Raw genomic sequence first — 14,927 nt, 5'->3', positions numbered from 1 at the left:
AAACTTCGCATGTCTGCTGCACTGCACAGCACACATTCCAATGTTTGAAACGTTTTAAATCAGTCTAAGCATTGTTACAGACAATATTTTCTTTGTCGATTTTTCAAGCTTGGGGCCAGAAGGAATTAATAAAAACAATGATTTTAGCTACATTATTGTAGCTCCTCCCTTCTGTCTGAAAAGCACCTTCTACATACCTCAGGGCTGGAATATTGAAGATGCACTTATGTAGGAGATAAGAGAACCCCTTAACTCACATTTTAAGGATATTGCAAGAGTTTTGTTACAATATATTGGAATGAGGCCAAAAGGCAACTTGGACTTACAATACCCTGGCTGTGCTTGCTTCCCTGCCCCCTGGCTGTGCTTGCTTCCCTGCCCCCTGGCTGTGCTTGCTTCCCTGCCCCCTGGCTGTGCTTTCTTCCCTGCCTCCTGGCTGTGCTTGCTTCCCTGCCCCCTGGCTGTGCTTGCTTCCCTGCCCCCTGGCTGTGCTTGCATCCCTGCCCCCTCGCTGTGCTTCCCTGCCCTCTCGCTGTGCTTCCCTGCCCCCTCGCTGTGCTCCCCTGCCCCCTCGCTGTGCTCCCCTGCCCTCTCGCTGTGCTTCCCTGCCCCCTCGCTGTGCTTGCTCTCCTGAGTGTGTGTGGGGCTCTGTGTGTGTGTGGGGGGCTCTGGGTGTGGGTGTGTGTGTGTGGCTCTGGGTGTGTGTGGGGCTCTGGGTGTGTGTGGGGCTCTGTGTGTGTGTGGCTCTGTGTGTGTGTGGCTCTGTGTGTGTGTGGGGGGCTCTGGGTGTGGGTGTGTGTGAGTGTGTGTGTGTGGCTCTGGGTGTGTTTAGGGCTCTGTGTGTGTGTGTGGCTCTGGGTGTGTGTGTGGCTCTGGGTGTGTGTGTGGCTCTGGGTGTGTGGCTCTTGGTGTGTGTGTGTGTCTCTGGGTGTGTGTGTGTGTGTGTGTGGCTCTGGGTGTGTGTATGTGTGTGGCTCTGGGTGTGTGTGTGTGGCTGGCTCTGGGTGTGTGTGTGTGGCTGGCTCTGGGTGTGTGTGTGGCTCTGGGTGGGTGTGTGTGGCTCTGGGTGGGTGGGTGTGGCTCTGGGTGTGTGTGTGTGTGGTAGTAATTGCTGTCTACTTAGCGATCATATCAAGACAGGATCTCTGGGGGACTTTTAAAGCATTAACAAGGGCTCTTTTAGCTGTGGAGCATAATGAATCAAACCATTGGCTAGCTGGCATAGTGTTTGACGGATTCGAGCGAGTAAGAGCCACTTTTAATTTCATTAGAAGGGTTCTAAACTGGGTGACTAATACCGGAGAGGAACCCCTCATCCAGGCAGTGTATGATTTCATCCCTTACCCAAGCTAATATTTCAGGAACCAGATTTAGCTTCTGAGCCTGTGCCTATGTTAATTGATAGCCATTTTTATGGCTCGCCCCTTTTCTATTTCGCAGAAATAGAAAAAGGGGTGAGTCTTAATGTCGCTGAACCAGTACTTTTCTCCTCTCAGGCGGATTTCCAACAGTTCACGATAAACGACAATCACGTGACTGAACAAGCACGCGCATTTCCCCACAGGCTTCCCCCTGCCAGCAGCATTTGCCACTTATTCACGGCCGCAGGCCGTGCCTCGCTTCTACAAACATGGATTTCCACAGCAACAGCTTCAGCATTTCTTTCTTTGCTCTGGTGCTTGCAGCCACTTTTGAAACGGAAGTCACGCTGCAAATTTATCCTGTAATGTACCGATTGCTACCTCATGTATTTTGGTTGCTCACTATTGTCACTTTTGATCCATGTAACTTAACGTTTGCTTTTGTAACTTGTTCATTTGTAATTGTTTAATCTTGTATGATTACTGGTCCTATTGTGAAGCGCTCTGACACCTTCGGGTAAAGTCCGCGCTATATAAAATTGCATAAATAAATAAAAAGACATCAAAGGTTGTTTCTCCCCGTCTGCCCCTCCCCCCCACCCCAGCAATGCCGACAGCTTGTTTCTTATTCTATTCTGACTTCATCCGCTTCTGTTTCGAGATGAACACTGCATACATATAGCCACCGGCTTGGTTACTCCCATGTTTGGAAAAAAAGTTTTGTTTCAAATCGGGAGCTCTCTATGGTCCTTCCTTCATGTTTTTGACACTCTATTGGCGATTTAGAGTTTAACACTGGTCCTCCTTCTTTGACTACTGTTTCATCCTCTCGGTTTGCTCTTTGAAGTCCGTCCTTTTGCTCTCTCAACTCTGTAATTCGCTTATATATAAACGTGATTCTTCACGTCATCGTGACAAGCCAATAGTTCATTAGAGCATTTCCATTAAAGCTGGGCCACAGCTGCAGTTCTTGTATTGACACACTCGGTACAAACTTTCTGTCACAAACATTGGCATTGCTGGGGCTCTAATCGTCGAAACAGTCGCCCATGACTCCCTCTTTAAACATTGCAATGTGTATGTTCAACTTGCAGAGTGAGCCAGTCAGGAGTTATCTGTCAGCTGCAGCTAGCACACTTTTAATCTTTTTTCCATCTGGATCAGGCTGCTTGATTTATGAAGTGCAACAGCATCCGAGTTGAGGGAATACTTGCACAAGTAGACAGAAATTGCCTCAGACCAGTATGTCCTCCATAAATGTCAAATGTATACTCTGCCATTAGCTGGAACGACCCAACCCTTCTCCCTTGATCTCCCCACACACTAACGTCTTCATTACAAATGATTCAAGGCACTCTTGCATTTTGAAGACCAAACATGGATTTCCACAGCAACAGCTTCAGCGTTTCTTTCTTTGCTCTGGTGCTTACAGCCACTTTTGAAACGGAAGTCACGCTGCAAATTAAGTCAACTAAATGTTTTCCTTTAGGATATCCCTAACAGACTTTATTTTCAAAACTGCCACATAGAGGATAGTAAATTATTTCAAATAGAAGGATATGCAACTCATTAAGAAGATTACTAGAACCAGGCCTTCTGACCAGACGTGAATGCTGTACAATTTCCAGAATGCTTTTACATTTACATATTACATTTGCAGGGTCGTGCTTAACTACTCCTTTGGAACATTGGTTTATTATTGTGGCAGCTCCTGGTAAGGAATATTTCACATAGCATGGTGTTGAAATACACTATACTTGTTTCCTAAGTGTCTGCAATGCGGAAAACCGTGTTTTTTTTTTTTTTTGACAGGATGTTTTTTTGGGGCAGAATGCAACCACAGCATCAATCAGCGCAACCACAGCATCACTCAGCGTAACCACAGCATCACTCAGCGTAACCACAGCATCACTCAGCGCAACCACAGCATCACTCAGCGTAACCACAGCATCACTCAGCGCAACCACATCATCACTCAGCACAACCACAGCATCACTCAGCGCAACCACAGCATCACTCAGCGCAACCACAGCATCACTCAGCGCAACCACAGCATCACTCAGCGCAACCACAGCATCACTCAGCGCAACCACAGCATCACTCAGCGCAACCACAGCATCACTCAGCGCAACTACAGCATCACTCAGCGTAGCCACAGCATCATTCAGCGCAAACACAGCATCACTCAGCACCACCACAGCATCACTTGTTCAAATATGTTCTCTCGATGTTTCAAGCTTTATTACAAATGACACAAAAAATGTTAAATAATGCTATAGGTGTCACATTTGCAAATTCTATAAATATTGATATTTTTCTAGTAAGCGTCATGTTATCCACTACCTGTTGGTGTTCTTTCGCCTTACACAAGATACTTAGATGGATAAGTAGGATAGCATGATCGCTATAACAGGTGAATAGGTTATCTGTGTGGGCCTCTTTCCCAGTTAACGTGGAGGAAACTAAGATAAAAATCAATCATTGACTCTTGATTACCCCGCCTGAATGTTTTTCCTATCTGGCCTACTTTTATGTCATTAATTATTCCCAGATTTTAAGTATGTAGGAGTCTGTTGAGGGTATCACCATATTTGGTAAGCGTAAAATGTGGAAGGGGGTTACCCTGAGGGTCATCCAGGCCACACACCATAGCCTCATTGTGCTTACAGAGATGAATGTAGAAATCCCCCACCCAAATGATGTTTACAGGGCCCTTCTTTATGTGTACGGTGATTTTACCTAGTTCACTAGCTAGTTCTTGTGCCACTGACTTCATGTTTCTCCCAAATTCGTTGTTATAATAATTAATTAAGAGACAAGTTTCTTCCTTTCTATGCTCAAGTTGGAGAAAGCTGGAATTGGCTTTTTGGAGAGCCATCCTGCCTTACTTGTAGAGGTATAGTATTGGAGGTTAAAGTTATTAATCCCCCCTTCGCTCTTCCTGACGCTGAAGGTACTGCAGGTGTATGGGAAATGCAAAACCCTGGGAAGAAAACTGGGTCCTTGGCCCATGCTTCCTGAAAATAAATAATCTCCAACGATTACCAAAGATTATGCCAATGGACATTGCCTATCTTTCAGGCTATTCCAGCCACATTCCAAGATGCTAGACTATTCCTGTTTTATCTGCTGCACTCAAGAGTACGGGGATTAAGGAGGTCTCCTGCAATCCAGGCACTGGGCTAACTGATATAACTGCTCTCTCTGCAGGTGAAAGAGTGGATGATGGTAGTCAATCGCAGGATTACAAATTTGAGAGAGCTGTAAATCTGTTGTGCAACCTTATCCCCAGAGTAGTATTGGGGTCCTTCATATACCTCAGCAAGGATTGACATGGCATCCTCCTCGCCATGTAACCTGTACCTGTCATTGCACCCTGTTAATAAAAATGCTCCAGTGGTAAAGGGATAATCTGTGAACTCCTAGGAGAGAATCTAGGCCGATTGCTTAGGAGAGAGTGTCCCACATATTTATTATTGACATTTATCACCATGTAATCTCCAGTAACAGATTTAATTGAGCTGCCCACACAACCTACTCTCCTAGCCATGATAATTTTATTGGCCAGCTGATGGCTCCTCATTACAGAGTCCTTAATGTTATACGAGAACCAGTGGAGACATTTGACCATTAACTGTGACGTAGATTCGGTCTGGAAGACCGCTCTGGTTTGCCCCGGCACTGTTGGTACCGGATATAATGCGTCCCTTTTATCCGTTCCTTGGGGAATTGGAGCCTCCAGGTGTGTATTAGAGTGGGTGGTGGCTGTTGGAAACACCATGGGGCCCAGGTGACAGAGATAGATGGAATGATCGGATCAGTGGAGCAGACAGACCCCTATCCTTGCAGAAGTAAACAAAGACTTCTTTGTGGGTGCAAATGCGGAAGGAGCGCTTAAGGACTCCCTTCGGAATGGGACAGGTGGATTCTGTGTCTCTAATCAGGCTAGTCGCTGTTTGATCTGTGTCAGCTTGGTTACAATAGGATTGAATATGATGGCCATTCTTTTACTTACTTCTGCCATTAGTGCATCATCCAGAACTACATGTGAAAGCAAGGTATATACAGTTGATGGCATTGCTGGTGTAGTAGGACTCAATGTAACCACCTTAAGTTGTGGGCCTTTGGGTTTGGGAACACAAGTATTTTAGTTTGTTTTCGTTTGAAGTCCAACCAGCCCTACGTGGCTCTGTTGGGGTTTCACAGATGGGGTCCTTTGGAGATATAATGGAGGGTGCGGGTTCCAGCTCCCTCCTCGTTGTAAATAGTGGGGCTATAATGGCTGGGAAGAGTTCTCATTGGCCAGGTAGAAGGTCGCAAGATGTTATCAGTTGTGGTGACCGGATGTGTGGAACAACCTCATTGACACTCTCTAGATGTGACCCCAGATTAAAAGGAAGGGTTCCATTGATAGGCACATCTCAGTAAGTTCGATTTCGTGAGTGAGGACGCTTGCTGCTCCGGACAAAAACACGTCCAATGTTGCTATAGTCCCTCCGCCCGTTTTCTCTGCGAGACTCTCACGTTTTACCAGATTTGCAGCACAGAAAACAGACAATGACCGTACCTTGAAACAGACGCAGGGAGTTAATGGGGGCCCAGCCCTACCTCCTCCGGGCTCCGACGGGTGTGGATGGGCCGTGCGCATCACGCGCAGCGGGCCGGCATCTCTGTTTTCTGAGTGTTAGGAAGCGCTAAGGATGCTGGGGATTGTAGTTTCCCCAGCAGCATGTTCTGGGTTCGTCTCCTGGGGATAGCAGTGGCGGTGAGGCTCGGGAACTGCCAACGTCCAGGCCAGCACGGATGTAAGGGGAAAAGCACTAATTGAATCGCCTAACATCCACTGGAGACAAATGACTATTGTCAGAAAGAATTTGGGAAATTAAGTTTGATTTTTCTTTCTCTTTTAAGGAGTTTTATATAGCGCAAACTTGACCCGAAGGTATCGGGTATCACAGTGCTTTACACGAACACCATTTGCGTTATATGAGGACACATTAATTTTTGTTAGGCACGGGGAAATTAAGTGATTTGCCCAGAATCACAGGATGTTGCGCATCCATGCAGAGACGCGGACCTGGTTCCCCAGCTCCGAGGTCGACCGCCCTAGCCATTAGGCCAACTCCTCTCCCCAACACTGGATAATCTCCATAGGTATTATGCTACCTAGGGTTAATTTCTTGCCATGGCAGTTAAAGGATACTTAGCAGTTTACATTACTGATTCGGCATTATATTATTTTTGCAGCCCCCACTTCTTGCCAGTCCCCAGTTTTTTATATTGTGCTGTGAAGCACATTTATGAACCTTGCGCTGGCCATCCATTTACTTCTATTCTGTACCTCCTATGGTAGATCAATGGTAGCCAACACATTTGAAGAAGCATATCAGAAGGATCTGACTGAAGCCACAACACAGAATAGGGCTTTACTCAAAATGAGATTTGTTTTAGTAGTGAACACGGGTGCTTTTGTTCGGGACATAAGGTGACACCTTAATTTCCCCATACTAAAGGAAAAAATCTTGCTCAGGTGAAGTAATTATTGCATATGGTGGTTCTTTAGTACACTATGCAGAGTGATGTAACTATGAAAATGATTTAATATGTGAGGCTCCGGACGGACTATATTGTTGTTTTGCAGGTCATGTGTGATAGAGAGGGGGCTAGAATTGTGGCATTCCTAAGGAAGACGTTCACCGCCAAAAACTTGCGTTGAAAAGAATTAACTTAAGCCACAATAGTAAAGAAATGTATTTCTAACCATTGTACAAGTGACGATAAATAAGCCACGATAGGATGTAAAAATTGATATTTTTTCCATTATATCAGAATCTAGATAAAAGAACAATTGTTAAATGTTGGAACACTGTACAAACATGTTGTAAATGCTCAAGACCTTTGCTATTATAGCTTTGTGATAATGTTTTAGTGGATGTAGGTATGGATGAATAGTATTATGAATGCATCAATGATGGGGTATGAATGTAGATTGAATGTAAGGCTTTAAAACAGTACTAGAGAGTCTTTCGTATTGATCTGAATTGTGAATACAGAAGATAAAGGCCTATGCCGATATGAATAAGTTATACGTACAGAGCAACATTTGCTGAATCACTAAATAAATAAAATGTTAAAATAAATGATTAAAACATAACCTGTTGAGCCGTACATATATGTGTGGATGTGAGACTAATGAGCTGTGAAACATAAAATAAGGTTCCAAGGGAATTTTGTGACTAATGAGGTGAAGCAGAGGTCACAGGGAGTTACTCGGAATGTTTGCATACCACCCCCTTCTTGGCCAGTCCAGAGTGATTACAATGGGTTGGGCGCAGTCCTCACGAATCTGCTTCAGAACTCGAGGAATCTAGCATATGAGCAATAAGGAAAAATGAAGTCAAAATTTCCACCTCAAGCAAAAGGTGCCCCCAAGGCTTCCTGCAGCAGATACAGGAGGAAACAGAACTGTGGGCAATGGTCATTGTGGTGAGTGACAAAGAAGTCCTCCTGTGGGATGTCCCACAAGACAAAAATAATCTGTACTTGCTCCAGGTCGAGATGCCACTAGTGGTCAGCAAGATGACGCCAACTGAGATCGTCAGCCCTGGTGTTCAGAGAGTTGATGCCCACCAAGATCCCATGTTGGTGTGCCAAAGCTAAGAGTCTGAACACTTCTTGACAGACAAAGCGAGAACCTACTTCTTCCTGCTTCTTAATATGTTGATATGCGAGTCCTTTAAGTCAAGGGACAACATTCAGTCTTCTGCTTCGAGCGCCAACAGGACCCCCGCCCAGTTTACTGCTCTGGAAACAACTCCACTGTACTGCCACCTCCTGCTGCAAGATCCGGAGGTGGTATTCTGAATGAAGGGACTTAAGGGGAGGAACTGTGGAGGGGCATACCTCCTTTCTACAATGTGAAGGACTTCCACACCTGTAGAAATGAAGATACCAGTCCTTCCATGGCCTGTACTACTCCTTCATGGGGAACATAAAGCAGCTTTCCAGCTGGTGTGTATTAAGAAGAGGAGGAGGAGGGCTGCTGGGCCTGGTGACCCCTTACATTGTCTTTTAAGTAGTGAAGCAGCTGATTTTGTGGCTAAGCGGGCTGAGTTTGGCTGAAGAATACACAAAACGTTTGAAACTGTCAGTAGTACCAGATAGGTGATTGCAAATCTAAAGATATGACGTTTCTCTGCCCACCTTAAATCTCTCCAAGATAGCATCAGCCTTGCCTTTGTAGAGACTGTTGGTCCCGGGCCTCTTTGGCTGGTTCACCCCTGAACTTTTTGCTTTTGATGGTGACCTGGCATTCGTGATTTCTGGCTTGGCTCACTTTTTCCCTGTGTCCCAGGGTAAAGTGCATGCATGTAGTGAGGTTGGCCTGCCCCCCCATAGGAATGCATGGGGAATGTATGTGACCAGGTTAGTTCCTGATGTGTGGGGAGTGCAGGTTTGAGTTTGGTATGGGCAGACTCGTGAGATTGAATGCTGCACAATGATGTGTGAGACGTGAATGTGTCTAGTGTGGAAGTGCCACTTCTAGACATGGGTGTACGTGTGCAGTGAGTGTGCTGGCATGTGATTGGCTGGAGCTGGCTGGTGAGCCTGGCTCCAGGAGTCTGGATGGGTCTGCCCCGGTGGTGAGTGGGGAGATTAGCATGCTGATGTGAGGGAGGGCTGCACCTGGGGCCTGAATAGGGGTGGGCTTTCCCCACACAATGCTGGCTCTGCACCCTGTGGTGCGTCTAATGACCCTAGCCTGTGAATAGGAAAGGTGGCTGAGCACATCACAGTGCTCCAAAACCAGCTGCAACTGGTTTTCCCCCCACCATGCACACAAAGAAATGTTACTGTATAAAAAGGGGCTGTGTCCCCTCACAAAATGTTCTCTTCCTGGATCCTTTTCTTGAGGGGGGCTGCTGCTACTAGGCGCCAGGAGGACCGCCACTGGGGATTTCCTCCCTGCCTAGGAGGACCCTGTGAGCTGGCCCCTGGGCCCAGCCTTGCCCCCGCCCCCAACCTCCTGAAGGACTTGTTGCTGGACTTTAGGGGCCTAAGCGCAGGAGAGCGCTGAATTTGCCCCCCCTGCCTTCATTCCTTTAACCTGGGACCCTGTTCCCTAACCACCGTGCTGGGCAAGGCCTGCTGGGGGCCTGCCGCACAGAGAGGCTGCCTGGGGAGCCCCTGCCCGTAATTACCGACGCAGGTGCCCACCCCACTCATTGCCGTAGTTCTGCCGCCACTTCTGCCGTCCAAAACCCCTAGCGGGTGCCCACCCCGCTAGGGACTTAGTGTCTCACAGGAGCCTACCCCGTATTGCCGCCGCATTGAGGAAATCGCCACCCGGCCCGCAACCAGGAAGTCAGGCAGGCCGGGGGCGGGACTACGGGACAACAGGAAACAGACGGGAGCCCACCAAGCGCTCCTGCATCGCGCCGCGAGAGTCACCGGTGAAGTAGAGGCCCCGGAGAAGGAGCAGGAGGACGGGAGCCCACCCTGCCTCCACAGGACGCAGCCTCGAGGGAAGCCCTGGACCCAGAAGAGGGGCCGGGCGAAGTGCAGAGGGAGAGCCCCGAGGAGCGGGAGCTCTCCTGTGTACCGGGTGGAGAGGAGCAGCGCAGGAACGACGAGGAGCCACTGCCACAGCAGCCCGGTGAGTGTGAGCGTCTGGGGGCTCAGCAATTGTTCTAGAGTGGCCCCGGATGGCGGAGGGCCGCTCCATCGTTCTGGGGCAGCATTTTTAGTCTTCAGAGCCTGTCAAGGCTCCAAAAACGATCAAGGGGGCATTATTGTAGTTACAGCCCGAAGCTCCACCTGCACCGGGCATTTGCTGATTTCGAGTCCCCAGAGGGGGGACTCCAACGAGCTTGGGGGCATTTTTTGGATGGTAGAGCGGGCCCGGCTGAAAGCGGACCGCTCCCATGTTGTCCCGCAGTCCTTAATGTTTCAGAGCCCACGACGCTCCCCCAGTGGGCACATTTTTGTTAGTTAAAGCCCACAAGGCTCAGGGGGCATTTTGGGTGATAGAGCGGCCCCGGCTGGCAGCGGGCCGCTCCCCCCAGCGAGGCAACAGTTGTTCAGGCCTAGAGCCCAGCGAGGCTCACGGGGCCACGAGTGTTGGTGGCCAGAGCCTGCGATTCTCCACTGTGTTGGTCACATCATCTCCACAGCTGCCCAGCACTTAGTGGGCAACTGCTACGTTTAGGCCTGGCGCATTTCTTCTTCGGCTGCCTGCAGCCTGCCCTGACATTTGATACACAGGGCGTCCTAGCCCCAGAGAGGTCAGTTGGCCTGGGGAGAAGTCACAGGTTGTGGCTGATGTGATTTCTGCGCAATTGTTCTTCCTGCACCTCTGAATGTGTTTTTATGCATCATGTGTTTTCCCTACACCTCTGAATGTTGTGATGCATCATGTGTAATGTGTTCATGCCTATACCCCTAAATGTATTGTGATACTTAGGTGGTTGTTCTTTTTAGTACAGGTGTTACTAGAGAGGTCCTGGTTCCCTGCGTGGCATTCTCCTAAGGTGGTTAGGGTTGCGTAGGTAGTACTTACCTGTTACCAGTGAGTTCGGGTTGTGTGCTATATGTGCTGTTTTGGTACTACAGTATGATATGTTCTACGTGCTAATTCTAAAAGTGATTATTCCTGACAGTGGTCCATGTGGCCCTGTCCTGTACATATATCCCCTATAAATTCTGCCCATGGCACCTTGTAAAGTATATGTTTATTATCTAACGTTTGTGGTATAATACAAAGATTATTTTTTATATATACCCTTGTGTGGAGTTTCCTTTGTGGTGGGCCTTGGGTGTTGTTGCTGGGTGCGCGCGCAAACGCTTTACACACTGCCTCCGGGATAAGCCTGTCTGCTCGTGCCAAGCTACCAAGGGGGTGAGCAGGGGTTATCTTGGCGTGTGACTCCCTTGCCCTGACTAGAGTGGTGGTTTCTGCCTGACTTTGGCGCAAGCCTTAGCCAGCCAGACATCGCATTTCTAACAGAGACGCATCCCATCAATATGCACATCCATAAGTTTGGCTTGCACATCTCAGGAAACCTTCAATGATCTGATCCATGCTTGCCTTTGTAAGGTCACCGTTGAGCCCAGGACTGTGGCCACTGAGTTTTCAATAGTGTGGGACGAGGCCTGTACCACCTGGATATCTGGAGAAGGGTGAACTGACAGAAAAGGTCTTTGGGAGCTGACATTTATCTCCTAGCTATCAGGTGATTCATAGCTAGGGCTAATGTGGGTATCACCCAGGTGACCTTTGCTGGCTCCACCAGTGCCTCACTGAAACACAGCAGGGGCTTCGAAGAGGATGCAGATGGCTGGAAGACTTCTGTCAGAATGTTCACCCTAGACTCCATTGTTGGAAGGGGCAACTTCAGCATGTTAGCTATCTTTCTGAGGACAGCATGATTAGAAGATAATTTCATGGGGGCCACTGGTCATAAGAGACACTCCATTTCGGTTTCAGGGGAGGTGTCCATGCCACTTGTATTCCGTAGGGCTAAGAGTCAGCTATGTTAGAAAAGGGAGGGTTGGGGGGAGGGGAGTAATCTATGAGCTCCTTTTTTTGTGGCTTTCTTTTGTCCTGGGGGACTTCGATGAAGGACAGGGCCATGACTTGCATGGAGACCTCGACTTGGAGGGCAACTGGTGTCGAGTGTGATGCTCATCAGGAGCGTGGACCATAAAAAGCTTGCTCTTGCAGTCTTATGCCTTTTGGGCTGAATGAGACCACATGTGCTGCACGACCTTGGGTTGTTCCTCAACTCTAGGGTACTGTGGTACTTTTGGTTGATTGTTGTTTACAAGAGAGTCCCCTGCCCACCGCTTGAACCCTGTACTGTACAAATAACTACATATGGGGCCCGCAGGTGGGGTCATCTGGACACATTTTAGCCTGAATCATTGTACTTGCTCGGAGCTTATGCGAAAATTAACTCTAGGCACTACAGACAGACGTCATGGGGGCTCAAAATGTACATTTGGCCATTAGTGTCATGACAGGGCTTAAAACCTGAGGTTTCAACTTGACTTATTGGGAGGTGACCTTCCCTAATCACTGTACTATAAAACATTTTATGAGAGAAATCTCTGTGAAACAAATTCCATAGATTGATTTCACTGAGGTGTCGCTTCTGGTGTCAATATAGAGACAGTAGTATCAGTTTTAATCCTGGTGGAATAAGCCCATAAGACCCTTTGATGCAGAAGTCAACCTATAGTAATAAGGTCCGTATTTGAACCACCTTTCCTTTCACCAGCAAACCCAACAAACAGTTGATCAGCAACATGGTAATCCTTGGTCCTATCAATACAGAAGTAAATGGAGTACTGTGGATCCAACAAATGTAGAATGAATGAGGTGGAAAAAAGAACAAAGAGAATGTGATTGACTACACAATACGAAAAAAGTGGCATCCCTTTCATAAGAAAGGATGCATAAGTCCTAAAGACCAGTATCACTTGAGAGGAAGAGGAGAGCACTTGGAGGTAGCAAGGTCCAGTGGGGAATCCTGAAGAGTGGATCCCTGCAGTGAAGTGAGAGGAAGTGCCTGTTGCACTGATCGGGGCATCGCTCAGGTGCAGACTCATGTGGGCCATCAGGGCGCCAGAGGTGAGTTGCCATGAAGTAAACCACTGCTGCACTGATCTGGCTATGGCCTGTGTGCAGGTTAAAGTCGGTGACTCCGTATGGCAAACGGGGCCGCCTTAAACAGTCCATTACTGCAATGCTGATAGGGCTGTAGCCTATATGCGGAGTAAAGTCGGTGACCCCGTTTGCCAAGAAGGCCAGCGTGAAGAGTGCTTTACTGTTATGCTGATCGGGCCACAGCCAGTGTACAGGGAAAGTCGGCGACCTTTTATGACATGGGAGGGCAGCCATGAATAGCAAGGGTTGTCGCCTGGTTTCACTGAATGCGAGCAGAAAGACCGCAGTCAAGACCTGCGAGTACCTGAGCCCCGACTGAAGCATCGGAACCCAAGAATCCCACAACATGTAGGAAAGATCAGAAGAACATACTGCATCATCGGAGGGAGGGCTGTGGACAACCAACTACTGCCCCTGCAAAACCAAGGGTGCTACTCACCACCGCCAGTTGCTGCAGACTTCTAAGATATCCAAGCATGGAATACTTCCGGGGACTCTGGTAGGTGTCAAAGTTCAGACTAGACTCCAATGTTAGCAGGGATAACTCCAGCATGTCAGCTGGAGCGGTTAAGACTGATCACAGGGCTGAAGGGCCCAGGCGAACTTGTTCTTCCTCGCAGCGCCGTGGGCACTGGAACACTTTGAACTTTAGAAGAGTCGAAGTGGGACTCCTAAAACTCAAACCTCTTCTGGAACCTACACTGAATGTTGCCTAACGTGAATGTGGAATAACCACTGCCCACAAGGAGAAGGAAGTGGGACTCATGGACCTGCCTCCTTAACACTAGAGTACTGACCTCAGGAGGACACTGTGAATTATTGGTATATGCCATTTTAAGGTCGAGCCTGGGCAGCGCATGCACTGCTCTGCGAGGTATGCAGTATTCGAGTATGGATTTGAAGCTCAGCCGACTATCCGCCCATATTTTTCATTGGCTTGTGTCATTGTCATTTGTAAATGCTGGCTTCTGATTCGTTAAAAGGCTTCATAGTCCCTCCTTAGTACCTCCTCGTCTTCATTTGTAACCTCCTATGAGGACTGGCCGTGTTACTTCTGTTGTTTCATTGTATGTCTTAAGCACTGTATGTCTGTAAGCACTATTTCCTTTAATGAGTTTCTCCTACTGCAGGCACGACATGCTTTCCTGCAACATTCAGCGCACCATGCGTGCTTTAATTTTCAAGCAGCCTGGGACAATGGCGGCCAATTCTTTGAAATGAAATAGGTCTCGCATTTACAAGAGTTTGAACTACTGGCATTCTAAATGACAATGCCTTTTATTTATGTGTAAATTATCAAAACAGATCAATAAAAGGCATTGGCATTTACAATGCCAATAACAAACTCTCGCAAATACGAGACCTATTGCATTGCAAATGCTTGTTTACTTTGTGTTCATATATGAAAACTTTATTCATAAAAATAAGTATTTGACTGGAAAATAATTTATTGTTGCTATGAAATGTATTTTGAGCCGAGAGCTTGTGTTCACACCCTGCACCTCTCCCCTCCGCCCTCCTCCCCCCAAGAAGCCTTGGGCTGGTGGGCCTATACTACTATTGAGAGCCAATCACTGAAAGGGTACTTGTTCCAGTTGCTCAGGACACATAGTAAATTGGGGCCTGGGACACTGGAAGTAAAAGGCCTCAAACACCTCGGATGGGCCCAGTAGCTCGTGCTTGTCCTATGGCTCTCTAAAAGAGGCTCCGACAAGGTTCCACTGTGTATAATGAAGGGATCAGTGGGATCATATGTGCACAAAAGGTGCACAAGGGCTGATGATTTGAACAATGAGGGCTGATCAGGCAACCCTTCCATGGGAATGAAAAGGGATGAAGAACAACCTTTAAGAGGGACGGTTTACATACATGAGGGGTGCTTTGTATATGTAAAGTGT

At 47.7% G+C, this 14,927-nt stretch overlaps 1 protein-coding gene across 1 annotated transcript in view; it reads right to left on the bottom strand.

Moving 5' to 3' along the window:
- The window catches only part of WDR11 (WD repeat domain 11), a 635,868-nt gene that overhangs the window by 456,663 nt on the left and 164,278 nt on the right, over positions 1 to 14,927 (bottom strand). The gene's annotated exons all lie outside the window — the stretch shown is intronic.

This window comes from Lissotriton vulgaris, chromosome 5 (assembly GCF_964263255.1).
Source record: "Lissotriton vulgaris chromosome 5, aLisVul1.2, whole genome shotgun sequence".
NCBI classification, from domain to species: Eukaryota; Metazoa; Chordata; class Amphibia; order Caudata; family Salamandridae; genus Lissotriton; species Lissotriton vulgaris.
This window is presented reverse-complemented; position numbering and strand designations above follow the sequence as displayed.